This window comes from Bubalus bubalis, chromosome 1 (genome assembly GCF_019923935.1).
Source record: "Bubalus bubalis isolate 160015118507 breed Murrah chromosome 1, NDDB_SH_1, whole genome shotgun sequence".
In the NCBI taxonomy this organism is placed as follows: domain Eukaryota; kingdom Metazoa; phylum Chordata; class Mammalia; order Artiodactyla; family Bovidae; genus Bubalus; species Bubalus bubalis.
In genome coordinates this window covers 144,871,826-144,899,355 of record NC_059157.1, presented here as the reverse complement: position 1 = coordinate 144,899,355, position 27,530 = coordinate 144,871,826, and the positions used below count along the sequence as shown (strand labels likewise).

The window sequence follows — 27,530 nt, the reverse complement described above, 5'->3', positions numbered from 1 at the left end:
AAAAAAAAAAAACTGCTAAGGACAGTCTCCAAGACACAGGTAAAATTAAGTTTAACTCAGCACCTGAGACAAGGGTTTTTGGTCCTCCTGACTTGACAGAAGTTTCACTTAATCACTGGCCTTGTTTCCTTATCAGAAAGTACAAAGGAGGTAAAAACTGTATCATCTTAAAAAAGGCCATGGTACTTTAAAATTCAAGGACAGTAAAACTTTATTCCTGGTGTCTACTAAGGGTTCCAAAGGAATCTCATGGGAAATTAAAAAAAAAAAAAACACAACTCACGAGATCATAGAAAGTATTTACAAATTCTGATAAAGGAGATCTTCTTGAACGATTGACTCAGGGTTTCAAATAACTAACACCACTTTGCTTTCTCTCAAGCACCCAGCTACTGTACTTAATTAACATTGTTAGCACTGCCATTAGAGTGGTGAGTAACAAGCACAGTGACTCTAGAACCATACTTGCTTGGATTCAATAAACTGTTCATTCATCCCATAAATGTAGTGGGTAATAACTACAGTTTACCAGCCTGTTCTCTCACAGGAGCCCTCTCTCTTCACAATTTGAGAACCACTGCTCTAGGCACAATCACTACACAAGCATTATGAACAAAGGTAAGTGGTCCAAATAGTAAAGGTAAGCACTGGCAAAAATTATCCAGACCCAGAGTTTTTTCCATAATTCAGACAGTTCCAGATCTCAATCTCTCACCAGTAAATTTACCTGTACTGTTGTCACATACTCATGCATTTAAGAAACCTAAACATTAAGACTATAAAATTTTAAAGCAAAAACAGCCATTAGCACATATTCCTCTATACTTTCAAGTCCAATCTCCAAATCTCACAATTTAGAAATAAAAGTCCCCAGAAATTCACATTAAGAACCAAACAGTGACATATTGTAAGTATATATTCTATAGAGCTACTATAACCTATTGTGTGGGACATGCCTGCCATGTCTTCTGTCTGCCAAAGTGATCTACTTCTAGGATCACCTGCCCTGCTCTGTGTCCTCTTCGGATCACTCAGCTGAGAGCCAAGACCCCCAGACTCCAGGCAGAATGTTTAGAGACTAACGCCAATGGGAACGTGGCTCTGATTCAAGGTCGCCTTAGGGTATACAGCAGCACAAGTCTGTGGTTGATACCAAGACCTCTGACTCAGGTACTGTAAAAGTTAACTGCATCATGTCAGTGTAAGAATATTTGGTGGGAGTAGTGTCTAAATCAGAGAAGGCAATGGCACCCCACTCCAGTACTCTTCCCTGGAAAATCCCATGGATGGAGGAGCCTGGTGGGCTGCAGTCCATGGGGTCGCTAAGAGTCAGACACGACTAAGCGACTTCACTTTCACTTTTCACTTTCATGCACTGGAGAGAGAAATGGCAACCCACTCTCGTGTTCTTGCCTGGAGAATCCCAGGGATGGGGGAGCCTGGTAGGCTGCCGTCTATGGGGTCGCACAGGGTCGGACACAACTGAAGCGACTTAGCAGCAGCAGTGTCTAAATACAGAAATCATAAATGGACAAGTAACTAACATTTTCTACATATGGATGGATAGCACAGAGTAGTAGGTAAGTGCTCAGATTTAAAACAGGTTTAAGTTTGAATGGGTGATACCATTTAATCTCTTTTTAAACTCAATGAGAAATTTACTGGCAATACTGACTGAGGTATTCACATCACAGTGTTATTAAGAGTACAAAATGCATGTACTTATTGCAGTATCTGACATACAATAAACATTCATATTATTAGTTACTGATATTTCATCCAAGAGTCTATGAATCTGACACAGCATCAGGACTGGAATGAGTGTGAGGCAAACCAGATGGCTAGAGCACAAAATTAAGCTTACTTGTAGGACAGAGAGTGAGTGCCTCTTGAAATTCTGTACACTAAACTCTTTGCTTGCCTCACCCTAGTCCTGCCCCTGCACAGTACACACAAGGATGGGCTAATACTGATTATCACAATGTCAAAAAGGCCACTTACAATAGCCTTTTAAAACCTTTCCTTCCCCACTTGCCAAAATGAAGGCATATATAAATTACCTGGGCCACCCAAAAAGTTACAGGTGTCATCCAAAGCAAATTACAGTTTAGGAATTCTTAAAAAGTGTGATCATCAAATGCATTTTAAAATTATTTGCTAAGTCTGTGTTAAAATTTTTATTCTCTTAATGTATGTAGATCAATTTAATAAAGAAAGTTGTGGCCCAGAAGCAGGCTTGGTAGAAGAGTGAATCAAGATATAGTCAAAGAACTTCCCCAAAAAATCCATAAGAGGCGATAATCTATACAGGAAAACCAAAAGAGAATAGAATCAAAAGGCTTGTTACCTCTGATGGGAAAGGGGAACAACAAATATAGCAACAACTGCTATTTGAGCTTCTAAGATATTTCTGCACAAGTTCAGGGGAAAAGACACATCTCTTTGGCAGTGACAATATTCTATTTTCTCCCCCATTCGAATGCCTAAAGTTTTGTTCAATTCTGGTCTGAACAAAATTTAAATGAAAACATTTGTTGAAGGGCAGGAAACAAATTTGTTCCTTTGAATGTGTTCATCTTTTGCCCACGAAGTTCTTAATCTAGTGGTTCATGAATTAAATAATGCCTAATTGCCTAATTTAGTGTTTGAGGTACATCTCTATATTCTTTTGCATTAGTATTTGTGAGTTTCAATTTCTCTAATACAACTCTAAAGCCTTCCTTTAATACCCCTTAGAAATTCAACTTAAGCTCTCGTGGGCTCCCTGGTGGTTCAGATGGTAAAGTATCTGCCTGCAATGTGGTAGTCCTGGGTTCTGTCCCTGGGTTGGGAAGACACCCCGGAGAAGGGAACGGCTACCCACTCCAGTATTCTTGCCTGGAGAATTCCATGGACAGAGGAGCCTGGAGGGCTACGTCGCAAAGAATCACACACGACTGAGCAACTAACACACACACATATCACACGGCTCAGGCTTACCTGCTCTGTATCACTTATAGTCTTACATTTTCCTTAATAACTCCTTATTGCCTAAGGTTCGCTACAGTATGCAATGTGTATTTTCTTTATCAAATTTCTTTGCACCACAAGACTGCCACAAGGTGCTTAAATGTTGATAAAATTATTAGTCCTAGATATTAGGTTGGTACAAATGTAAATGCAGTTTTGCACTGTTGAAATTTGCTGTTCGATATTGGAATATATTCTTAATAAATGTGGTTATGCTATACATATTTTAATGTGCATTTCTCACTTTATGTTTTTTTGCTAATGATTTACTACTTGCTGTTTATTTTATATTTATTTTGGACTATGGAAATGATGTTAGATAAAACGCAAATTCGAGCAATTTTCTCATCCGAGTTCCAAATGGGTCATAAGGCAGCGCTGACAACTCACAACATCAACAACGCATTTCGCCCAGGAACTGCTAACACACACACAGTGCAGTGGTGGTTCAAGAAGTTCCGCAAAGGAGGTAAGAGCCTTGAAGGCGAGGAGCACAGTGGCCAGCCGTTGGAAGCTGACAACAACCGAGAGCAATCATTGAAGCGGATCCTCTTACAACTACAGGAGAAGCTGCTGAAGAACTCAACATCTCAACCATTCTACAATCATTTGGTATTTGAAGCAAACTGGAAGGTGAAAAAGCTAGTTAACTGGGTGCCTCATGAGCTGACTGCAAACCAAAAAAAAACCATTGCTTTGAAGTATATCCTCTTATTCTACACAACAACAACAAACTATTACTCGATTGGATTGTTTTGTGAGATGAAAAGTGGATTTTATATGACAACTGGTGGTGATGCAAGTTCAGTGCTGGACTGAATCTCCAAAATGCATCCCAAAGCCAAACTGCAGCAAAGTCATGGTTCCTGTTTGGTAGTGTCTGATCTACTACAACCTTCTGAATCCCAGTGAAACCATTACATCTGGTAGGTATGCTCAGCAAATTGATGAGATGCACTGAAAACTGCAATGCTTGCGGCCAGCACTGGTCTACAGGGCCTAATTCTTATCCAGGACAACGTCTGACCACACGTTGCACAACTAACACTTCAAAAGTTGAACGAATTGGGCCTTACCTCATTCGCCAGGTTCACCCGACCTCTCGTCAACCAACTACCACTTCTTCAAGCATCTCACCAACTTTTTGCAGGCAAAATGCTTCCATAACCAAAAGGATGCAGAAAATGCTTTCCAAGAGTTTGTCAAATCCCCAAGCATGGATTTTTACACTACAGGAATAAACAAACTTCTTTCTCATTGGCAAAAATGTGTTGATTGTAATGGTTCCTATTTTGATTAATAAAGATGTATTTTAGCCAAGTTATGATTTAAAATTCACGGACTGAAACTGCAATTACTTTTGCACCAACCTAATAAATGGACTCTGACTCATTTGTTTAACAGTAAGTGAGAATAAGGACAAGATTCTATCTTGATAATGACATTTAACTTCACCTTTAGCTCCAAGTGATCTCAAATAAAAATGCTATTAGTCACAAGAAGAAATGAAGGAGACAGAATGGTATCTGTTTGTATCGTATATACAATTCTTCCCATGACCTTCACTTGTAAAACTGTAATTCATTTTTCAAGGAAGGACACCAAAATAAAGGGAGGACCTCAGAAACCTCTCAAGTTTTGACAGTACTGTCAAAATGCCAATTTTATTATGGATAACGTCATCTGCCAAGTGTCTACAGCATTATTCGAAATCCTATGGAATTAAACTAGACAGCCTTGTAACAATGTGAACTGGTATAGGGCACAGTTGCACTCTGGAGGCTAGGTATGACTCATTTACCATTCCCAAATGCCTTTGGTTCCAGCAACATAAGAAGTCTAAGAAGGAAGCAAGAGTTTAACACCTGAGGGTTTTGTCCTTCCTGAACTCCAAACTCCATTAGATTTCCAGTTCATCCTGAAGACAGGATGGCTGAATAAGGCAGAAAGGCATATTTCAGTGCCAGGGACCCGAAGGTAACTCAGAGAAACTATCATTTTTTTCCCCCTTCCTATTGGCTCCGATGCAAAATTATCAAATGAATTGATGCATGTGCAAGTACTTAATATATCAGAAAGACCAAATGTCCATATAATGGTCTTTCCACCCCACTACTATCCACTAAATTATAAACACTGTAGAGAAGTTTTATTCCTTTCTCTATTTCCTAGTACCTAGCTCAGTACTCTGCATAAGTAAGTGTAGTCGCTCAGTCGTGTCCGACTCTTTGCGACCCCGTGGACTGTAGCCCACCAGGCTCCTCTGTCCATGTGATTCTCCAGGCAAGAATACTGGAGTGGGTTGTCATTTCCTTCTCCAGGGGATCTTCATAGTCAGTCTAAATCAGCAGCAGTGTTGGAGATGCGACGATGAAAAGCTAGATATAGTCCATGCCCTTGAGGGTGTGCAGTCTTATAGGGAAGAGAAACAATCAAGAAATACATGTCAAGCTGCCACTTTACATAACTCTGGGGAGCATACCTGTGTCATACTATACATATACTTGCCCTATGCAAATTCAACAGGCACGTTTAACATTTTTCATTTTTGAAGAAAACAAAAAGAAAAATAACTATTGAAATACTGGGTGATTTTAATTCCATTCCGCAAATATAAGCCCCTGAATGCAAGTGATAAAGACATGGATCTGCTGCTACCTACCATTGGACTGAGAGCCACAGCTGTCCCCCAGATAGAGGCTCACCACACTGTGACTCTTGTAGTATAATGTACATATTTCCTTTCCAGAAAGATCTCTGAATAGCAAGTTAAATACTTGACCCAGCACTCAAAGGAAAAGTAATTCTATTCCAATGCTAGAGGAAAAATGTATTTGTTAATGCTATGTCAGTTTCCAATGTGGTAACTTTCAAAATGTTCCTTTTAGAGTAAATTTTAAGATAAGTAATTTTTGCCTGCCACCTTGACTTTAGTATCTAAGACACAACGTTTTGTAACTGGAACTCTTAAGTTGAGCCCTCCATCGGTGCTCAAAAACTAACATCATTTTTACTGCCATGATTAAAAATATAGTGTCTTAACTTCACCAGCATGGATTTAAATCCTAATTCCAAGCAGTAAGTGGTTGTGTGACCTTGCGAAAGTTACTTAACCTCCCTATACTTTAGTTTTCTTAAACTGGGGATAATAGCGCCTCTACATCACAGGGTCATACAAAGATTTAAGGCAATTTTACACATAATATATATTTAACAAATATATGATAAATGAACAAATCAAAGTATCATTATTATACAATCTATCTTTTTCTGGTAAACTTATTTCCAAAGGACTGGCCTGAGTAAACAGTAATGACTACTACTTAAATATGTTCCACTGCTGTTACCCAATAATTCATAAGCCAGCTGATGAAAAAGAAAATTCTTTTTTTTTTAAAATAGCAACACCTGATTCTAGACAACTGTACAGTGACACTGAGTTTGAAGACCCATTTCACTTTTTAAGTGGTTAAAAAGAAAGATCATGCCCACCAAAAAATGTAAGCGTGACCTTGAAAAAATATGATTATAATATTACATTGTATCCAAGATGCAATTAATTGTGTAGCTAAAATGAGAAAACTAAATTCTACATAGAAACAAAAATGGACCACCAAACTACACAGTTTACCTTTCTGCAAATAAATTATTTCTAACTGCTACAATAAAGGTGCTTTCACTTTTTACATCGTGTGCGAGTGCATGCTTGTATTGCTAAAATATAAATCACTAATAAGACTGCAACTTTCTATAACATTTCAAATGCAGTAATATACACCATCAATCACACTATTTAACTTCTAAATCACTTCTGCAGTTTATATTGTGGAGAAAAAATTGTTTATCATGGAATTAGCTTAAAATTCTTGGCACACGTTACCAATAGTAACAACCTTAATAATTGAACAAGATATAAGAAGCAGTACCTCAGTTTTATCCTTCACATATTGGTATGCTAGGTCAATACGAATTTTATTATCCCTGATTCAAGTAACATAGGGACTTACTTAAAAATGAAGTTTAGGATTTACCAAAGACTTGAATTAATAATAAAAACTCGGCCAAATACGAGCAAGCACTTTTTGACAATATTTTGTGGGACAGTGAACTGGTAAATTCATGAAGCCATGCAAGGCTACAGCAACTCTGAGCTGCTGAATTTATTCTATACCATTATAGTAGTACTCTGAAGGATCAGAGAGTTTGTTTTCAGAACCAAAACCTACCACAATTTATTTCTGAATTTAGTCTTCATGTTTTGAAAATAATATTTTTACTCTTGTAAGTACTGAGGTTTAAAGCAAATAAGATATTACCTTAAGACCCACGGAAATATGACAATTTTCATGAAGCTCAAACTATAAGCTCCTTTGAAATAAACACCACTCAGTTTTACAGTCCACCCTGTCTAAGGCAAGTTATATTCAAGGTAAAATTCAAAGGAAGATTACTGTGGTTAAAAAACAAAACAACAAAGAAAAGGGAAAATCATGAATTTTGTTGAGGACAGACGAGCTAACAGGGAAGAACAGAATTCACAGAAAATTAGTTCCTTGCATATCTATATTTTATTATAATGAATGTTGCTTGCAAGAGCAGGATAGTGATAAGGTCTCCAAAACACTGTTATACAGAAATTTTGCTGTAATAGAAAATGATTCCTTTCCCATTTCCACACAGAAAACTACCCTCATTTTACAGACCTCCAAGAAAGAACAAACATCTTTCTACAATTTGTATCCAACTTCTGTCAATAACCTCTTTTTATCCAAAGGTAGGAAACAATCTCTTTTATGCATTTTTGTATTTCTGCCCCTTGGCAGAGTGCTGGATGCACTGTGTATGGACGCACTGTGCATGAAAGCACTTACATTTATTCATACATTCAGCAAATAATTACTGACTACTTAACTTTGTGCTGGGCACTGTATAAGTAATGAGGTAAGGCACATGACAAATAAGGGCCCGCTCAGGAAGCTTACTGTCTAGTGAGGGAGACAGACACTTATCAAATAAACACAAAAATAATTAAGTTCCTATTGTGATGATGCTACATAAAAGTACAGAGTATGGTGAATATATAGTAGGAACTTAGTTTGAGGAAGGAGGAGTCAAAGGTCAGGGAACATTCCCCTGAGAAATGACATCTAAACTGAGACTTGAAAATTAACTAGGAGTTGGCCAGACTTGGGGCCTCCCTGGTACCTCACACAGTAGAGTCTGCCTGCAAGGCAAGCAGGAGACCCAGGTTCAATCCCTAGGATGGGAAGATCCCCTGGAGAAGGGAATGGCTACCCATTCCAGTATTCTTGCCCGGAGAACTCCATAGATAGAGGAATGTGGTGGGCTACAGTCTATGGAGTTGAAAAGAGCCAGACTTGGGAAGGGGAGGTGAAGCAATCCAAGCAGGAGGATGAAACAGGTATAAATGACCCCAAGTCAGGAAAAAGCTTATGCAGGTAGTAACTGAAAGGCACAGTAATGCAGGTAGTAACTGAAAGGCACAGTAAACAAGAAAGGCTGGAGATAAGGCTGGAAAGCTACACAGCAAACAAAAGAGAAACTGCCAGCACTGAATAGAGTAACAGGGTAATAGTACCTGAATATTTAAGTCATTTTAAGTCTTTTTCTCATGTAAAAATAAATAAGGAAACTGAGTCTTTATCTCAAAGTATTAAAAAGATCTATAGTTAAAAGACATGGATTATGCCTTGGTACCACCAGTTACTAGTTACAGAATCCTTCACTTAAAACCAATCTGAACTTCTTTCTTTATTCTCTTTGTAAACAGGTACTCAGTTATACCACCACAGTACTCCAGCATGTGACTGAAAGGTGATAAACACAATAAAAACATTATCTTACCATTCTGTTAGGACCAGACAAAATACCAAAACTACGATGACCCTCAGAGATGAAGAAAAGTTAGTGGTATAATCTAACCAAGGACAAAAATTAGCATGCACTAGACAAGTGCGTTCAGAGAAGGCAATGGCACCCCACTCCAGTACTCTTGCCTGGAAAATCCCATGGGCGGAGGAGCCTGGTAGGCTGCAGTCCATGGGGTTGCTAGGAGTCGGACATGACTGAGCAACTTCACTTTCATGCATTGGAGAAGGAAATGGCAACCCACTCCAGTGTTCTTGCCTGGAGAATCCCAGGACGGGAAAGCCTGGTGGGCTTCCGTCTATGGGGGTGCACAGAGTCGGACACGACTGAAGCGACTTAGCAGCAGCAGCAGCAGCAGACAAGTGTGTTATATTAATTTTCTAATTCCCAAATTTTGCTTACTTTTGGTTCAAAAGTTCATTCCACAACCTCCCAAATGCATGCCAAAAATTAGAACTCATTTCTCACTTCCTCCAACAAACCAAATGCCTGTATGTGGCCATATAGAAAATATATTAACACTCTTTCTTTACTATCACTGACTCATGATCTGTTTATGGTTTACTTAAACTACCGCACCCGTCTAACACAGCACTGAGTCAGTTATCTCCACATAATTGTCCACTTGCTTAGTTAGGTCTTCCTTCCTTGTGTACTGCATTTCTTACTCATGGTGCTAACTATTCTTGATTTTACTTCATTCTATAGTATTACACCTCTCTTTTATTTTAAAAGTCATTTTTATTTTAAAAGGAATGTAATAGAACTCCTGATCCTAGAAAGTGTTTTTGCATTCAAAAGTTAAGACATATTGTGGGTAATTTTAGTAACTGCAGAGTACATTCAAACGCGCCCTATTTCAATGGTCAATGCATACAACAGTAAGCCATGACAGATTACCTGCGATCAGCAGATAACTGATTCTTATATATAAACTTACCAGGAACAAATGTCAATGAATGTACTACTAAAACTCTATTAAAGAACTGTCTAATATTTATGCACTGTAATTATATGTGGTCACAACAATGGATAAGACTGGAACAAGCACACTACTTTCTGCTCAATACAAAACATAAATGTACTATTTTTCCATTCTTTAACATAAAACAAGGATAAGTTAAAACTCATAGATGGTAATAAAAATAAAATATACAAAAGCCTGATGTTATTATTTACACACACACACGAAAAGAAAATGAGGGGAAGTAAAAAAAAAAAAACAAAAACAAAAATGTCATGTTACCTCCAAGAAATGCAGCATATCTTCTTTTCTAGTAATGAGCACACTAAACTGTCTCTTGATGCTGTATTATTTGAAAAAGTGTAAAATAAGTTTCGTGGAAGAATCCCAATCCCATTGTTCTCAGTTGAGAATAATAATAATAATACAGTCCTAAAGTAGAAAGGGAAAGGAGTATCTTTCAAGAGTAAAGATGAGCCATATTGTTACCTTTCTCCTGTCCCATGAACTACCCTTTAAAACGGTAGCACCATTCATCACTGGATATACCTCTATTATGAGGGAAAAATAGCTAAGTTGAAACTGATTCTTATTTTTCCAACAACAGATTAGAGTGAGTGTTTCTTTTATTGAGGAATTCACAGATGGCTTCTTAGAAATACCTAAAATGCATTACTTTGCAACTTCCTCTTCAAAAAACACAACCAACCTCCCCACTTTTTCTTTCTGGTACGGCAGCTCAGATTTAGAAGCTGGATTACAAATGGATTAGAGTCAGAAGATCTGTCCCTACGTGTGTGACCTTGTGCACATCATTTACCCCCTCAGTTTCCTCATTAGCATCCCACTAGGAATACTCCTTGAAACAGCAAAGGTGTAAATACATATTAGGAATTACATCTTTATAAAGTTAAACTTGCCTATTCGGAGCAAAATTACCTCCTTAGAGGGACCACATCATGAAACTGGCACTGAATTCGTAGATCTCTGTCAACATTTGACTCTTCCTTCTACAGTTCTCTTCTCTCAAAGGGCATAACCCGAGTCACCTCAAGAGTCGACTCCAAGTGCCCCTTCCTTCCTCCACTCCTTCCCTATCCTACTTCTAAAGCTGGGGGAAAACGGCAGTCTCATCTCCCCGCCCCAAGCCACACCTTCAGAGGACCCCACCCCAGGCACATCCGCCCTCTCCCTACTCCGGGGGCAGCAGAGGCCAACCTCGCCCTTCCCCTCCCGCCCCCACCTACAGGAGACTTCCTGGAGGCTTTCAGGCCCGAGCAGGGCAGGCGGCATTTACAAACCCGCTTTACGCCACTCGCGTAGGGTAACCTCGCTTACGCCCATAGGGCCCCGTTCCCAGCCCTGTCCGCTCCGCCTGCCAGAACCAAGCCCTAGTGCCTTAGCCGCGGCCCCCATGTGACCCCAGACCTCTTCTGCTCCACGCGGGACCACGGGGACTGGGACAGAACAGCCACACCTTACCGGTTACTGAGGTACTGACTTCACTTCCCACCTTTGAAGCCCTCTTCAACTCCGGGATCAATTCACTCCGGCGACGCCGGAAGGACCCGAGAGGAACCAGGCGTTGTCCGGAATCCTGCCCAGCCGGAGTCGCGCAGGGGCCTATGGGGATTCGTAGTCCCGCTCGCTGGCATCATTGGCAATTCCTGCATACCCAGGACTACAATTCCCGTCAGGCTATGCGGTGCAACCGAAGACGATGGGTGGGGACACTTTTAGCCAATAAGGGGAGAGTCCCTGCCTTTGCGGGAGGAGGTGAGAAGAAGAGAGAGGGTGCACGGAAAGAAGAGGAAGGGAGGGGTCAGCTCTCACCTGCGCCAATCAGAATGCAGGGTCGGCCCGGCAGGCGTCTCACCCATTGTGGGGGCGGGCTAGCGGAGGCGAGGAGGGAACGAGGGTGGGGGAAGAGCTTCAAGTGGCTAAAGTGGAGCGGCTGAGCCTCGCGGGCAGCGGGGAAGTCGCTGGGGGATCGCCAGGGTGGAGGGAAAGCGAGATGTGGGGATGCGCTCCGGCCGAAGGATCAGTTTCCCCGAAAGCGGCCAAGCACCAGGCACACCGATCGTTCAGACCTGCGGGTCGGGCAGGGATAGGTTGAGCCTGGGCTACTCGCGGATATGCCCTGACGGGGCGGGGAGCTGCTCCAGGTGTCAGGCTACTGCGTGAGGGGAGAGGGGTCACCAGAGGAGGGAAGCGGCAGAGAAGCTGCAGGAGCGCGAGGGAACGCTTAGGTACCAGGGCAGCAGCTTCCCGCTGCCTCCAGCCAGGACAGCAGCCGGAACAGCAGGGGGAGGAGCAACAGCTGCTGAATTCGCCAACTAGAGGAGGGGGAGGCGGAGCTTGGGTCCCTGTAGCAGCCGAAGGCGCAGCCTGGACTGTAGTTTCCCGGGAGAGAGAGCAGGAACAGGAGCGGAGCGCAGTCCTCGAAGCCTCAGGTCCAGCATCCCGCCAGGGGTTTGCAGGTGTGTGGGAGGTAAGCGTGGGTGCCTCTCCTGGGCATCTGCTCTGCCCAGGAGAAAGCGTCTTCCAATAGGAATTTTATCAAGGCACAGCTAAAAAGAGTCTCTGACTAAGGTTAGCGAACTGGTGCAAACCCTTTTAGGTGAAAGATATACGTTTTTGGAGTTTAAGGGGAGATAAGGCAGCAAAAGGTGGCTTGACTCGGGGCATTAAGGGCGTGGTTAGTGTTTTTGATCTGAGTTGTACCATTAAACTGTTCTGGGAGATTTTAATATTGAGGAAACCCTGCTAATTGAGGGCAAGGTGGATGATATTTGGGTAGGTGCGTAGCTGGTAAAATACAGAAAATTTTGTCATTGATAGAGAATTACTTCAGAACTGTTTCGCTGGTCAAATAACTTTGCAGTTTTCCTCACTATGTACCCTTTATGTTGTTTTATCAGATTGTCCTGCTACGGAACCGTTTTCGGTGGTTATACTGCAGGTTTCTAGAATTGCAAGATCTCTATTAAATAAGCAAATGCAGTCAGGAATAATCAAGATGACTGAACCTATCAGAAGTATAACTTTTGCCAGCAATCATGTAAAATTGCTTTTTATAATAGAGGGATACTTAGCTTTCCCTGCCAGTGGCTCTAGAATATCGGAACAAAGACCAGGACTCAGCCTACAGTGGGAACGTACGTTGTACTTCACTGCTGCCCCTTATTCTCTCATTTGTGTCTAGTAGTATTTGTACATTTTAACAAACAGAAGTACCAAAAGAACTGTGCAAGGATCTTTTCTGTTTAGAGATCATGTGCTAAGTGATTTCCCTTAGTATGCATTATGATGGGTTCAGACTTAACACATGTAATGGTATTATAAAATAATAGTTTATTTTCAGTAGGAAACCATGTGTGGTTTCTTTGACTATAATTAAATACCTGTAGATGGAAATATGTTTTTAATTCTAGATAAAGATGAAAGTCCCATCTACCTTTGTGTAACTATGACAGAATTACAGCCTTTTTTTAAAAAGAAAGGTTGTAAAAAGCTATTTGCCCAGTTCATTTTCTTTTTCTTTTTGTTACAGAGGTTCCCCCAGATTACATAGCTTTTAATCATAGTAGCATATTGCAGCACATTTTGCCCAGAAATGCTTTCTTTGTGACAGTTGTATATTTCAGAGTCTGCCTGAATAATTTGGGATTTTTTTTTTTAACTAGGGTCAGTAAAATGGAGTAATTGCCTTCTATTTTTTTGTTTCCATGGTTTGCTGATTCACTCATGAGTTTTGGATTTTATTTCTGTAACACACACAGAATTCTTTTCTGAAAAGAAATGGCTAGAAAAAATTCATAGCTTAAAGTTCAATCCTACTGAGCGCTACCACTGATAAGCCTAAGTGACTTATCAATGTATATACTCCAAAAGCCCCTCCCATACTCTCACAATTAGAGAAATATATAGGGGACACATGTTAGAAAAACAGTGTCTTTTTAGATTGTACTCAAGTAGATCAAGTAAGTATTAGAAGCAACAAAGAGCTTAGAAGGAAGAAAAGGCAACAGTAGCCACTAAACTTCGCAACTATGGTTAAGGAAGGGATTTTATCTTTGCTGCATCACCAGAGAGTCTGTGAATCTACATATAGCTGATATGACCTGTGGAAATGATTTTAGGTGAAAAAATGGGTACTAGGGTGTAGTTAGGTTTGGAAAAGATTGTGTTTGCCCTTGTTACTTCTGATTAAGTAGATCATCCTGAATCAGTCTCAGTTTCTGTCTCAGGCTCTGCTACTGATTCATTTTGTGAAACTGAATACTTGCTGTCACTGGGTTGTTTCTACCATGTAATAATAATAATTAAGAATAATACTGGCACTGAAGTTCTTTCAGGGTCTTTATCAAAAGATCTTTTTGACAGGGTTTGGTTGGGAGTCAGTTAGTAATCAAGTAAATAAGATAGAAAATACATACCAAAACAGTTGAAATTCAGATGTACTTTGAGTCCCAACTATTTATAGGTCTTGATGCTTTGAAGCATCAAAAAGGAATTCTCATTATGAATGAATGAGTCTCTGGTATTAACAGAATGTTTCACCTTTTTCAAAGATATGGATCTTTTTTATTGTGTCAGTGTAAAAGATTGGGTTTCTGTATCATTTGAGAATAAGAAAACCATGTTTTTATAAGGAAGAAAATCATTGGCAGTATGTGGCACTTGAGTATTTGTTACCTTGAACTCTTGACACATATTAAGTTGGTGTTCACACTAAATCTCAGAATTCTTAAATGTTACTGGTGAGAAGTTCCTCATATGACAGTTTATAGTTTTCTGTGAAGCATTACTTGGTTTAAAAGCACATTATTCTGCTCTTTATTTTTACTATTTGCATAGGCTATCAGAGTATGTATAGGATGAGAAAGGAAAAAAAAAATCAGCAGAATGCAGAATGTCTCTCAAGTGGAAGATGCTCATGGGATTAGTGTCCTTTAGCTGAAAGACCTGGTTAATTTCAAATTACAATATATATTGGACTTTTTTTTTTTTTACGTAACATTCTAACTCTAAGCCTATTGAGTAAAAATAATTGAGTAGCATGGATTTCTCTCTAACAGGAGGATTCACTGTTGCATGCAGCACAAAAGAATAAGATTTAAAGGTTCAAGATCAAATGGTTTTGATGTGGGACAGGGATAGGTGGCATAGAGGACAAGGGGGGATAAATATGAGGAAAAATGTATGAGACACATACCCTTAGCAAGAGAAAAAAGAGATTTGATCCTTTTTTGGTTGAATGCCTGTAAGTGATTTCATGACCTTTTTTTCCCCCAAGTTATTAATTTCTAGAGGCCTACACCCATTGTGGGAGACAGTAGTTTCCTAAATTATCATTTTAACTGAAGCCAAATAGACATTAATTCATTACATGTTGAATAATCATCGGTTATTGAAGCAAAGTGGAAAGACTACTGCAGGTGTATATGTATATGTGAAACTTAGTATTAGTTGGATATAATATTAAAAAGTAAAAACTGATGTTTTCCCCCTAAATAACAGAAGTACTTGAACTAGACACTAAAGCAAGATACCCCTTGCTTCCTGCCCCTGCCACCTTTAAAAGCCATCTTCTAAAGTTAAATACTGCTTTGAGGATCAAGATTAATTGTCATACAGAGGTAAAGATTTGTTTCTGTTTTATTTTCAGTCTTATGGTTAATGTCAGCATTTAGTCATTAAAGTTTGGTTAACTGTGTTTTAAGTAACAATTATTAGCTCCTGGAGACTCTATGCTCCTTTCCTATCTTTTCCTCTTAGCACCAACATCATGCCCAGCAGAAAGAAGTTGCCCTATAACCACTTACTATTTCAAGAACTTGGAACCAATACTTCTTTAATGTATGTGTTGAGACATCTTGCACTTTGATGAAGAAGTCAGTTGCCCTCACAGAATAATTACTCTACATTAGGCCTTCTGAGAATGTCTTTGTGCTGTTTAGCCTTTTCCAAAGTGTTACTTGAGCCTGATTTGATTCCGACTGGGCTGCAAAGATTTACCTACAACTTTGTGTGCCCCCATTTGTAAATTCATCGCAGAGACAAGGAATTATAGGCAAGGAAAAGGGCTCTCCTGCTAGTGGCACTTAAGATCTGCCTTCTACAACCAGAGGAACCTGCGGCTCACCACCATACACCCTAATAAGATACCTTTGTTGAAGCTTATCTATTAAAAATCATATTTCATTCTATAAAAATTGAATTTACTCTTCCATTTTTTCTAATCATTCTTTTTTTTAAAAGTCAGATTGATTGTGTTTAAGCACATGTGGAGTTGGGCATTTATTGTTTTTGTACTTGACCTTCCAGAAACAATCTGATTAGTGTTAGAATTAAGAATTCAAATGTGATTTTCCTTTTATTATTATAAGACCTGGAGAATTTAATTGTAAATAGTTCTTTAGCAGTGAATTTAATAATAGCAGATATTTAACTTGTCTTTTGTTTACTTTTTAATATGTCTTTATTAGCATACTGATAGATAGAGTTTGACTTAGATGATTGATTAATCTTCATGTTTCGATGGCATTACTCTTTAGCTCAGCACAGTGTCTTGTATAGAGTTAGCTGAGTTCCTGTCTTCCTCACCAGATGCGTAGTATCTTCAGAATTAAGACTGAGTTTCATTTCCCTTGGTATTTACTTTGAGAGCCTTATACATAGTTTAACAATAACAGTCATTATATTTTGACAACCTATAATGAAGCATTCTACATTTTTCACAAACAAGTACAACTAGAAAAATGAAATTTTCTTAGACATCTCTTTTTACACTAAATTCAGCCCACTGCCCACAACAGTTGCTTATATCAAGCTAAATATAAATATCACTGCCTTTTCCTGGATTTCTGAATGAATAAACATTGCTTAGTTAGTGGCCACTTTGCATGTGTGTATACTTTAAATATAAATTTATTAATTCGAAGCAGTTTGGAATTTGTGTGGTCTCTCGTTGTCTAGAACTGTGCTGACTTAAAGGTGTACTTTTATGTAACATTCCCCACTATACACATATATACGCATTTTTTACTTTTTTTTTCCTTAACGCCTGAAAGTAGACTTAACGTACGTGAATGCAACATGAGGCTTTCTCTTAACTAAAACTTAACTGTTCTTGAATATTCTATTTTCAGTGAAATGGTTACAATGGGAGACCGTACTCAGACTTATTAAATTTAAATTATTCAAGTATTTGTCATCTTTGAGCCAGCATGGGCAGAGGATGAGTTCTGAGACATTGACAGAGCTCAGTGCTGGGCCTCCATACAGCACAGCTGCTCAAGTGCACCTGGTCCCTAAGCGCAAGCCACTGCTTCAAGGCCCTCTTCTGGTTCAGGCTAAGAAAGGAAAGCCTTCTGGTCCCACAGCTCATAATTTAGTATGGGAAGGAAGGCAGATGGAATTTACTTTGATTTAATTACTTCATTTTCCTAAGTGTATTGTTTTTCCCAGATATACCAAAGTTCCCAGTAAAAGTAACTCAAGTGTCAGAAAGTATTTCTGTAGCACAGTCTAGCAATTCAGTGAGTACCTATCAACCCATAGTTCATTTTTCCATTAGTATCTTAACATTTTTGAATGGACCTCCAAGAGCTCACTGGGATACTTCTGATATTTTGCCCCCATTGGACTGCTTCTGTCTTTTTCTTGATAACCTAAATTTTGTTCTTAAACCTAAGTTTTATTTGAGGTCTTTTAATCCTATATAACTTAAAGAGTTAATTTTATTGTTTTTTCACCTTTTAGTAGTATGCTATAGATACTGTATTATGATGTATAATTTTTGCCATTCACATGAATTAAATCAGTTATTGGAGCATTTAATTGTTGTGTACTTCACAAAGTAATTTAAAATCACTGAAGCAATTAATGCCTTTTAGATACATCCAGCCTCCCAGTTAAGTAACCTCTACTAACTATCCTAAATCTCTTTTAAAAATAAATGTCAGTAACAAAATTATAAATACCTAATAATAGCTATTCATTTTTTAGTATAACAACAGATTTAGTTAATAATTATTAATATATAATAAACATTTTGAAGGAGAAAGAAGTCTTATTGTCCAGGGTTATCTTAAAAACCAAATTTCATTTACATTATGTGGCCAAAATTAATTGACAATTTAAAAAGTAGTTCGAAAGGATATATCAGTTAGAAATGCTTTCAGCTGCAAGTTTCATGCACAGTGACATAAAATAATAGGGATTTATTTTTTTCCAGGACAAAAAGTCTAGAAGAAAGTGGTTGTGTCCTTTTGTTTAGAGGCTAGTTGAATGTAGTCAGGATTTTGTCTTCACGCTTTCTCTTGTGCCTGATACAAGATGGATGCTTCTGCAGATCAAGACATCATATTTTAGTTTAGGGCAGGAAGACTGAGGAACAGCTTGTACCTATTGAGTTTTTCTCTTTTAATAAGGAAATAAAAGCTTTTCTAATGACCTCCACCAAATGTCCACTGTGGACTTAGTGGCCCATGGCATGTAGCTACCGCTAGCATTAAGGGATGTTGAGATATCAAGGACTTTGGGCCTTTGTAGTGGATGAAGCAGGGGAACAATGGTTTGAATGTAATTTGGGGTAACCAATCAATAGTGTTAGCCATAGTCTGATAATTAAAATTATACTAACTTTACTAACTTTAAAATGTATTCCATCTTCTAACTGACTCATTGTTTCCTGTTTGTTCATTTGGGTTTTTGTTTGTTTTTCTCCCCAGGTTAGAAAACTCAAATCTTCTTACACCAAGTTTTCGTTTCTGTGACTACCAGAGTTGAAGTCTCTGGGCGAAGGCATTTCCCAAAGACTGATGGTATCTCTAGTTAAAAGACCATCTAGCCAAATCACATATAATACTTGTCCTGTTCTGTTCATTACAGATATTTTCTGTAGCATTGAAAGGATGTTTCTATTTTTAAATCTGCTTTAAGCCTCAAAGTATCAAAGAATCTTCATATAGGTCAAATTGAAAAATATAGGTGTAGTGTAAATGAAAGAACAATTGAATAGTAAACAAAGCTTAAACACAAATGCTATCTGTCAAAAAAAAAAAAAAGGCCAAAAAAGCCACTGCTTCGTAGACAGAAACTCACTCTCAAAAAATTTAATCCTGCAAAATGGTGTTATTACCATTTTTAAAATGTAAAAACTATTACCAACATCTATACACTGATTATTACCTAAAGTATTACTCATTCTTATAAAAATACATCATAGGACTTATTAGAGTTTTGTAAATTATGATTCCTGATAAGAAAGTGTGAAAAAAGTTGAAACTGAGACAATGGAAACAAGTATTTCTTCTACACTGAAAGAGCTCATAGTCAAAGATGTTGACCATAGGAGCTTGGCTATATTGCAGTTGTCTGTATTTCCATATCAACATCTTTATTGTACAGTTCTTAATATTTCTTTTATGTGAACTTAGATCAGTGGTTTTATTGAGGCAAAACTCTAGATATAGTCATATAAATTTCTAAACTACTATAATCTGAAACATGGAGTTGGGTGTTACACAGAGATGCAACAAAATACATAAAATCATTACTCCTTGGCATAATCTTTTGCCAATATGTTTAACAAAAGATGACATTGTAAGATATATTTGTATAAACAAGGACATGTGATTTAGGATGATGGTATTAGAACAGTTGCTGTGCCACATGTCCAGAAGCAGAAGAAATTGAACTATGTGGTAATAAGGGAAGGCTTTGAAAAATAAGTAGGCCAGTGTGGTGTGCAGGTGAAGAGCAGGGGACCACAACCTATGGCCTGTGGCATACTATCTTTTTTTGTAAGTCAAATTTATTGGAACAGCTTTGCGCATTCATTTACGTATTGCTAAGACAGTTTTCTTGCTACAAGAGAAGAGTTGAGTCATTGTGGCAAAGATCATATGGCCCACAAACTTAAAATATTTCCTATCTGGTCCTTTTTAAAGTTTGTCAGACACTGGTTAAGAATGTGGGTTCTGCTGTTGTACAAAACTGGGTTAAAATTTGGTTTTGTAATCTGTAGCTTAAAGGATGTTTATATTGATAGAGGGAGATTTCACATAAAGTACATTGTATAATACTTGGCATGTGTTACATACTTATTAAATATTTTATTAAATGTTAGATTTTATTTTATTATGACTTATTATTTTAAGTGAATTATAACTTTTAATTCAAGTAGAAATTAGAATCTCTAAAGTTAAGTACTCCCTACCCCTGAAATAAAAGTTCAGGAAGCTGGGAAGCAAATCATCTAATCTTAAGAAATTTTCAGGAGTTGCACAAAATATTATATAGAGACAGGGATCTTGATGTAAGAGACGAACAAATGTACAGAATAGTAAAGCCAAGACTTTAAAGTACAATTAATAAAGACTGACTAGCATATTGAATATTGTAGGAAGCTATGAGAGTCAATTAAAGAGAAATTAAGATACTTTATTAAAACTTAGAGGAAAATGAAATTTTTAAGTGAATTTAATAAAGAAGAGACATTACTACTAGCCTTGGAAAAATAAAAGATAGTAGTAAGGAATACTATGAACAATAATATGATAACAAATTAGATGGCCTAGATGAAATAGACAAATAAGTACAAAAATACAAACTACCAAAACAAGAACAAATAGGAACTCTGAATGTAAACTCAAAAGTCCTTACGTCAAATCTGACAACAAATAAAAATTATATACTGTAATCAAGTGGGATCTATTCCAGAATGCAAAGTTGGTTGAACCTGAAAATCAGCAGTGTAATATACCATATCAGTAGAACAAAAGGCACATGATCATCTGAATAGATACAGAAAATCATCTGACAAAATCCAATACATTTTCTTGGTGAAAACACTCAACAAACTAGGAATAGAAGGGAACCTCCTCAACTTACAAAGGACATCTGCAAAAAACCCATAGGTAACATCTTTCTTAATAGTGAAAGACTGAATATTTCTCCTTAAGATCAGAAGGGATGTCTGAAGAGATGTCTCCTCTCATCTTCTATCCAGCATTGTGGTAGGGGTTTTAGCCAGGGCAGTTGTCAAGAAAAAGTAATTAAAAGCATCCAGATTGGAAAGGAAGAAGTAAATCTATCTCTGTTTATATATCTATCTCTGTTTATATTTTATATAGAAAATTCTAAGAAATACACACATATATACAAACGGTTAAAGTTCAGGAAGGTTATAAGCCATAAGAGCATAATAAAGATTTCAGTTGTTATTTTTTTATACACTAATGAACATTCAAAAACAAAATTAAAAGCAATCCATTTACAATAGCGTCTAAAAGAATTAAATATTTAAGAATACATTTAATAAAGGAAACATAAACTGGAAGATAATTTGTGTTAGAAGAATTGGAAGACTTAATATTGTTAAGATGGCAGTGTTCCCCAAGCTTAATCTACAGATTTAATGCATCAAAATATCAGCTGCCTTTTTTTGCAAAAATTCATAAGCTGATCTTAAAACATTTAAAAATGCTAAGGACCCAGTGGAATAGAATTGAAAGTTCAGAAAAAAACCCTTACATTTATGGTCAGTTGATTTGCAACAAGAGAACAGATAGTCGTCAACAAATGATACTAAGACAATGATATATCGTGCTTAGTCTCTCAGTCGTGTCTGAGTCTTTCTGACCCCATGGACTGTAGCCCACCAGGCTCCAGGCTCCTCTGTGCGTGGGGATTCTCCAGGCAAGAATACTGGAGTGGGTTGCCATGCCCTCCTCCAGGGGATCTTCCCAACCCAGGGATCAAACCCAGGTCTCTGGCACTGCAGGCGAATTCTTTACCATCTGAGCCACCAGGGAAGCCCAAGAATGCTGGAGTGGGTAGCCTGTCCCTTCCTCAGGGGATCTCCCCAACCCAGTAATCGAACCAGGGTCTCCTGAATTGCAGTTTTCTTTACCAGCTGAACTACCAGGGAATCCCGTGATATCTACATGTAAAGAGTGAAACTGGTCGCTAACTCACACCATATGTAAATGTAACTCAAAATGGACTGCAGGCCTAAAAAGAAGAGCTAAGACTATAAAACCCTTAAAACATAAGGAGTAAATTGTCATCATCTTGCATTAGTCAGTGGTTTCTTAGGTATGATGCTAAAAGCACAAGTGACAAAAGAAAATAAAAGTAATCAAATTTAAAACTTTGTGTTTCAAACGACAAAATCAAGAAAGTGAAAGCATAAGTCACAGGAGAAAATATTTGCCAATCACAAATCTCTTCTTGAGAAGAGACATTCATAGGACATATATTCACAGCCACTAGGTGGCTAAAATAAAAAAGACAATAACAAATACTAGTAAGGATATGGAGAAAATTGAACCCTCCTAAAGAAAGGATGGCATCACCGACTCGATGGACGTGTGTCTTGAGTGAATTCCGGGAGTTAGTGATAGACAGGGAGGCCTGGCGTGTGCAATTCATGGGGTCACAAAGAGTCAGACACGACTGAGCAACTGAACTGAACTGAACTGAAATTCTTGGTGGGGCTGTAAAATGGTGCGGCCACAATGAAAATGGTTTGCGCGCGAAGTCACTTCAGTCATGTTCAACTCATTGTGACCCTGTGGACTGGAGCCTGCCAGTCTCCTCTGTCCATGGGATTCTCCAGGCAAGGCTATCAGAGTGGGTTGCCATGTCCTCCTCCAAGGATCTTCCCAAATCCAGGGATCAAATTCATGTCTCTTAGGTCTCCTGCATTGGCCGGTGGGTTCTTTACCACTAGCACCACCACCTAGGAAGCCTGAAAATGGTTTGATTAATCCTCAAAATATTAACCATATATTTAGCATATAACCCAGCAGTTCCACTCTGGACACAAGCCTGGAGAATTGAAATAAAAATATTTCCATACAAGAACTTTTACACAAATGTTTATAGTATTGTTATTCGTAATAGATAAAAAATGAAGACAGCCCAGTGTCCCTCAATAAATACATGGATAAGCAGAGAGTTATACAACAATGCAATGGAATATTACTTAACCATAGAAAAGAATGAAATACTGATAGACGCTACAATACGGATGACTTGAAAATATTATTCTAAACAAAGCCAGACGCAACAGGCCACATTTTATTCTGTATAAAATATCCAGCATAGCCAAATCCATAAAGGCAAAAAAAGTAGATTAGTGTTAAGGGACAGGGGAAATGGAGAGTGACTACTAATGGTTATAGGGTTTCTTTCTGGGGTAAAATGTTCTAGAACTAGATAGCAGTGATGATTGCAGAGCTTTTAAAAACTACTGACTTGTATGCTTTAAAAATGAACATATAAAAAGTGTAAGTGAATATAATATGAGGTGATTGTTTTTAAAAATAAGGGTTATAGAAGATCAAATTATAAGGAATCCAGACCAGCAGATAAAAATAAAGGAAATGTTCTCATTATATAAGATTTGGCCTTAGAACACCAGGCAAAATTAATGGAGACTGAAATCCAGCCACACTTTGGTAAAGTTGTTTTATTTTTTAATTTTAAAATGAAGGGGGAGAAAAGAACCTAAAGTACTCCAAACAGATAAAACTAAAGGGAGTAAAAACATTAGCTTGTGATCAGACTTCTCTTCTGTGGCATTTAATGACAGAAAGTAATGGAATAATGTATATACAGCTACAATGAAATAAGTTTATGATTCAAAATTGCTTATCGAGATGAGCTAGGGTTCAGTGTGAAGAACAAAAGAATGATCTCAGCCATACAAGGGCAGACACACACACATGCACTCCACCACTGCTACAACAACAACAAAAAATGCTTGCTTTGCTGGCCAAGTAATCAGAATCAGGGATTCAGGACTGGAACTATACAGTGATGAAGTGGATGACATTTAAATAAGCTGTTCCTATTTTGTTTCTAAACAACTCAGATGTTAAAAATGATTCTTATAAGATGCCTTATGGTAGAAAAAATAATGTTCTGGGTCAAATACCCCAGATCACTTCAAAAACACAGAGAAGGATGTATAAGAAAGAATATTAAATCCCTTATTTTACAGATTGTGGAGTCAGTAGATGTTGTTTTATTCTTCATATTCACAGAAAAACAGTATTTAAGAACAAAGGAAATATGTGATCTATGCAAAAAGAAAACATAAACAAGAAGCATGACAAAATGCTAAGCAAATGTATTACAGTTATCAACAGATTTACTCTCTTATTGAAAGGTAGAATCTGCCATGGTGGATGAAAAGTAAAAACTTGTTTTTAGAGACAATACTAAGCAAAGTAGCATCAGTTAATGTAAAAGAATGGCAATGCAATAATAGACAAAAATAAATTTAATAATACAGAGTGACATATTTGTAATGTGACAGAATTCAAAGCAAAAACTTTAATCTGGTCAGTAAAGACAATTTATATTGGAAAAGATATAATACACACTGAAGCTTTAATAGCCATGAATCTATTCATGCTGGTCATATCGCCTTAAAATACATAAAACTATGTGACACAGAAAACATGGCTTTTGTTATCAGATCTGGACTCTAGGGAAACAAGTAAATAAACATGTAAAGCTGAGAATAAGGAAAGGACAAAAGTAGAATTTGGGAGGAAGCAGAAGTGATCACAGTGGCCCAGAGGTGATAGCAGTGATGATATAGATTCAAGGAAGATCTGGGATATAGAATCAACAGGTTTTGTCCCTTAATTAGCTACAAGCCAAGGATTTCAAAACAAGTCAAAGGTCAGCCCACACGTGTGTGTGTGTGTGTGTGTAAATGTGTGTGTTTAAATGGTTCTCCACAACCATTCTCTCTTGTCTTATATTGAACTCCTTAGGTCCCATTTATCACCTTGCCTGCTCCCACTTCCCATGCCAGCCTCTGTGGGCATTTCAGTGTATGACCCCAGGGATGCAGTAAGGGAGATGGCTAAGGAAGAATGACTAAGAACGTTGTGAATCTGAGGAATAAGAGGAAAATGAATCATTGTAGTGGTTCAAAAAGTAACAATTGTATACACTTAAAAATGTTAAGATAGATTATTTTTTACTACAATAAAAAATAAGTTTAGAGACCTAAAAATGTAGTGATAATTATAAATCAGCTGAAGCGTATAAATCTGTCTTAAGAGGATTATGTTCATTTATCTACATTCGATTTGCTTCATTTCATAAAAAGTACTGGCTTACTCGACATTGAAACATCCCTATGAAAAAAAGGGTCTCCTTGCTTTTAGATTAAGGAAGTCAGCTTTAATTAAAATATGTCTCATTTCCTTTCTTTTCAGTCTTAAAATTTTTGTCGTTGCTTTAGTTTACTTTCATATCATCTTCCTTTTTCTGTCACCCTAATTGGAAAATTTTAGTTTTTGATTTGACACCTGCTTCTTAACTGCCACAAAACATATTAATTATGCTTTTACTATTATAGAAACATAATGTTCAGCTAGCTAACTAACATGAATAATCCATCACTAAGAATCATTAACTACAGTAATTGCTGTCTTTATACAGGTAAAGACAGTCATTCGATGATATGGCTGACAACTTAAAATCATAAGCCCAGTTTCACTTTAAATATAATAGTGTACCAGCTGATATTTCAAAACATGTTTTCCTCTTTCTCTCTCTTAGAATAACTTTTAGAAAACCTTTAACAGAAAGATCTTATTTATCAAGTTGATCCAGAATTCATTCACCAAAACAAACCTTAGAACCCAGCTTTCTAATCCAGCCAAATTTCTTGCGGTAAAATTACTTTAAGCATTCATTAGCCCCTCAAGCTCTTATTCAGAGTCTGTTTACTTTTAATAAGCTGTTTAATTTACTGTTTAATTTGTGTGTTTAGACAAATTGGCAATGGTTCAATAATATAAACCCTCCCATAAAAATGAGAGGGGGGAAAAACTGTGAAACTAAAGAAACGTAGTCATCTGAAAGGTACATGTCTTGAAACCTCAGTGAAGACCTGTGACACGTGTGCCCTAGGATGGTGAGAGGTGCTTAGTTGGATGAGCGAAGAACAGTAAGCTGAGTGACAAATAGGTTAAATAGTTACATTTCCAGTTTTCTGAGAAAAAAAATAGACTATATTTTTTCTTTGTTTCATGCAAATGGTAATAGAAATTTTGGTGAATAAGTAGTAAATTAACAGCTATTGGTAAAATACCCAGCCAGGATGACATTTTCAGAGAAGTTAAGAAAAAACAAAATTTTGCTTTTTCTATGTATAGTTACGTATCTATTTATTTGAGTATCAAAAATAATGGTGTTAATGTTGGTATATTTACTTTAGATATGTGCATATGAAGTGACTAATTGTACCTGATGTCGGCTTTCTCTTGTCCTGGTTGAGTTTTAGGAAGCTCTCTGAGAAGTATAATTTTATCAGTACAGTTTAGGGTGGGAAAGGAAGAACAAGATGACTGCACATAGAAATTACTGAAATATAAAAGGCCACATTGAACAATGGGTTTACAATCCTATGTTCCTGATACTTGTTTGCAGATCATGTAGGGACTATTATTGTGAGAGAAGGTAAAGTGAAAGGTTTTGAGGAGGCAGTGGATGTTGTGCAGAGGGAAATCCAGGTACTTTATTGTTTTCTGAGTCTGGGTTTTTACCTCTACCTACACACTGTGCTAGTATCTTTATATACATACATGATTCCCCTTAATTTCTATAATAATCCTATGAGACAAGTACTACTTTAGTCCCCATTTCACAAATGAGGAAACTGAGGCACAGAAAGTTGTGTAGGTTATCTCAGGTATCACCACACAGGATCAAGTTTGTGTTGTTGTTTTTAGCCTAAGCATGGCTTACAGTCATTACTTCAAAAGTGACCAACATCCTCTGTGTATTTCTATAGACTTTTCCATAGTTACCACACAGCATTTGTGTCATGCACCTTGCATTCTGCAACTATGAAGTCTCCTTCATTCTTAAACAAATGAGAACATTTACGATCGTAGGTCTTAACCCTTTAAAAAATAAAAGCAATATTTTAAAATTCTAACTTCACATAAAACTAGAGGATGTCCAGTGACAATACCAAAAAACCCACTACAAAGTTACTTTAAATCATATGTGTCAAACTTCCAGCTGGGCAGACTGAAATCCTGCCACCTTACCTCATCTGGATTGTTTTTGCAGAGTTTATGTTTTTTGGGGAAAAAAAATTTCTTTATTTGCTGCAGATTCCACTCCTCTCTATTACACTGGTCCAATTTACACATTTGACATCTTGTAATCCCAGCTTGAAATCATGAAAGTGTGAAAATGAAAGTTGCTCAGTCGTGTCTGACTCTTTGCGACACCATGGAATGTGTCCATGTAGTCCATGGAATTCTCCAGGCCAGAACACTGGAGCCGGTGACCTTTCCCTTCTCCAGGGGATTTTTACAACCCAAGGATTGAACCCATGTCTCTGGTCTTGCAGGCAGATCCTTTACGAGCTGAGCCACAAGGGAAATCACAAGTCCTAGGTAAATTGAAAGTATATTGAATTATTAACTTTTGGGGGGTGAATATGTCTGGTAAAATGAAAGAGACCTATGATTATACAGAGTAACTCAAACTTTCAAAGCATAGTCCCTACGAACTAAGATTAAATTATAGGGCTGTCAACCATGTCTATTAGTTTCCTATTAATGTTTTCTTTTTCCCCGTAGAAAGAACTGGAAAGTCAGATTTTTCTTAA

The 27,530-nt window shown here is 37.6% G+C and overlaps 2 protein-coding genes across 6 annotated transcripts in view; one reads left to right on the top strand and one right to left on the bottom strand.

Annotated features, from left to right (window-relative positions):
* The window catches only part of PDCD10 (programmed cell death 10), a 46,715-nt gene extending 35,215 nt beyond the window's left edge, over positions 1-11,500 (bottom strand). Inside the window, exons 1-2 of one of the 3 annotated variants that reach the window (XM_025288672.3) lie at positions 11,345-11,440; positions 10,145-10,205 (exon numbers count right to left, since the gene is read on the bottom strand). The gene's annotated coding sequence lies outside the window, so the exon portion shown is untranslated. Of the gene's footprint in view, positions 1-10,144; positions 10,206-10,801; positions 10,949-11,344 lie in introns of those variants that run through there. The other 2 variants (XM_006077293.4, XM_044945179.2) reach the window with 2 other exon arrangements.
* A 339-nt stretch (positions 11,501-11,839) lies between these two features.
* Positions 11,840-27,530, top strand: part of SERPINI1 (serpin family I member 1) — an 82,445-nt gene continuing 66,754 nt past the window's right edge. Inside the window, exon 1 of one of the 3 annotated variants that reach the window (XM_044945169.2) lies at positions 11,840-11,958. The gene's annotated coding sequence lies outside the window, so the exon portion shown is untranslated. Of the gene's footprint in view, positions 11,959-12,209; positions 12,354-27,530 lie in introns of those variants that run through there. The other 2 variants (XM_006077296.4, XM_006077297.4) reach the window with 2 other exon arrangements.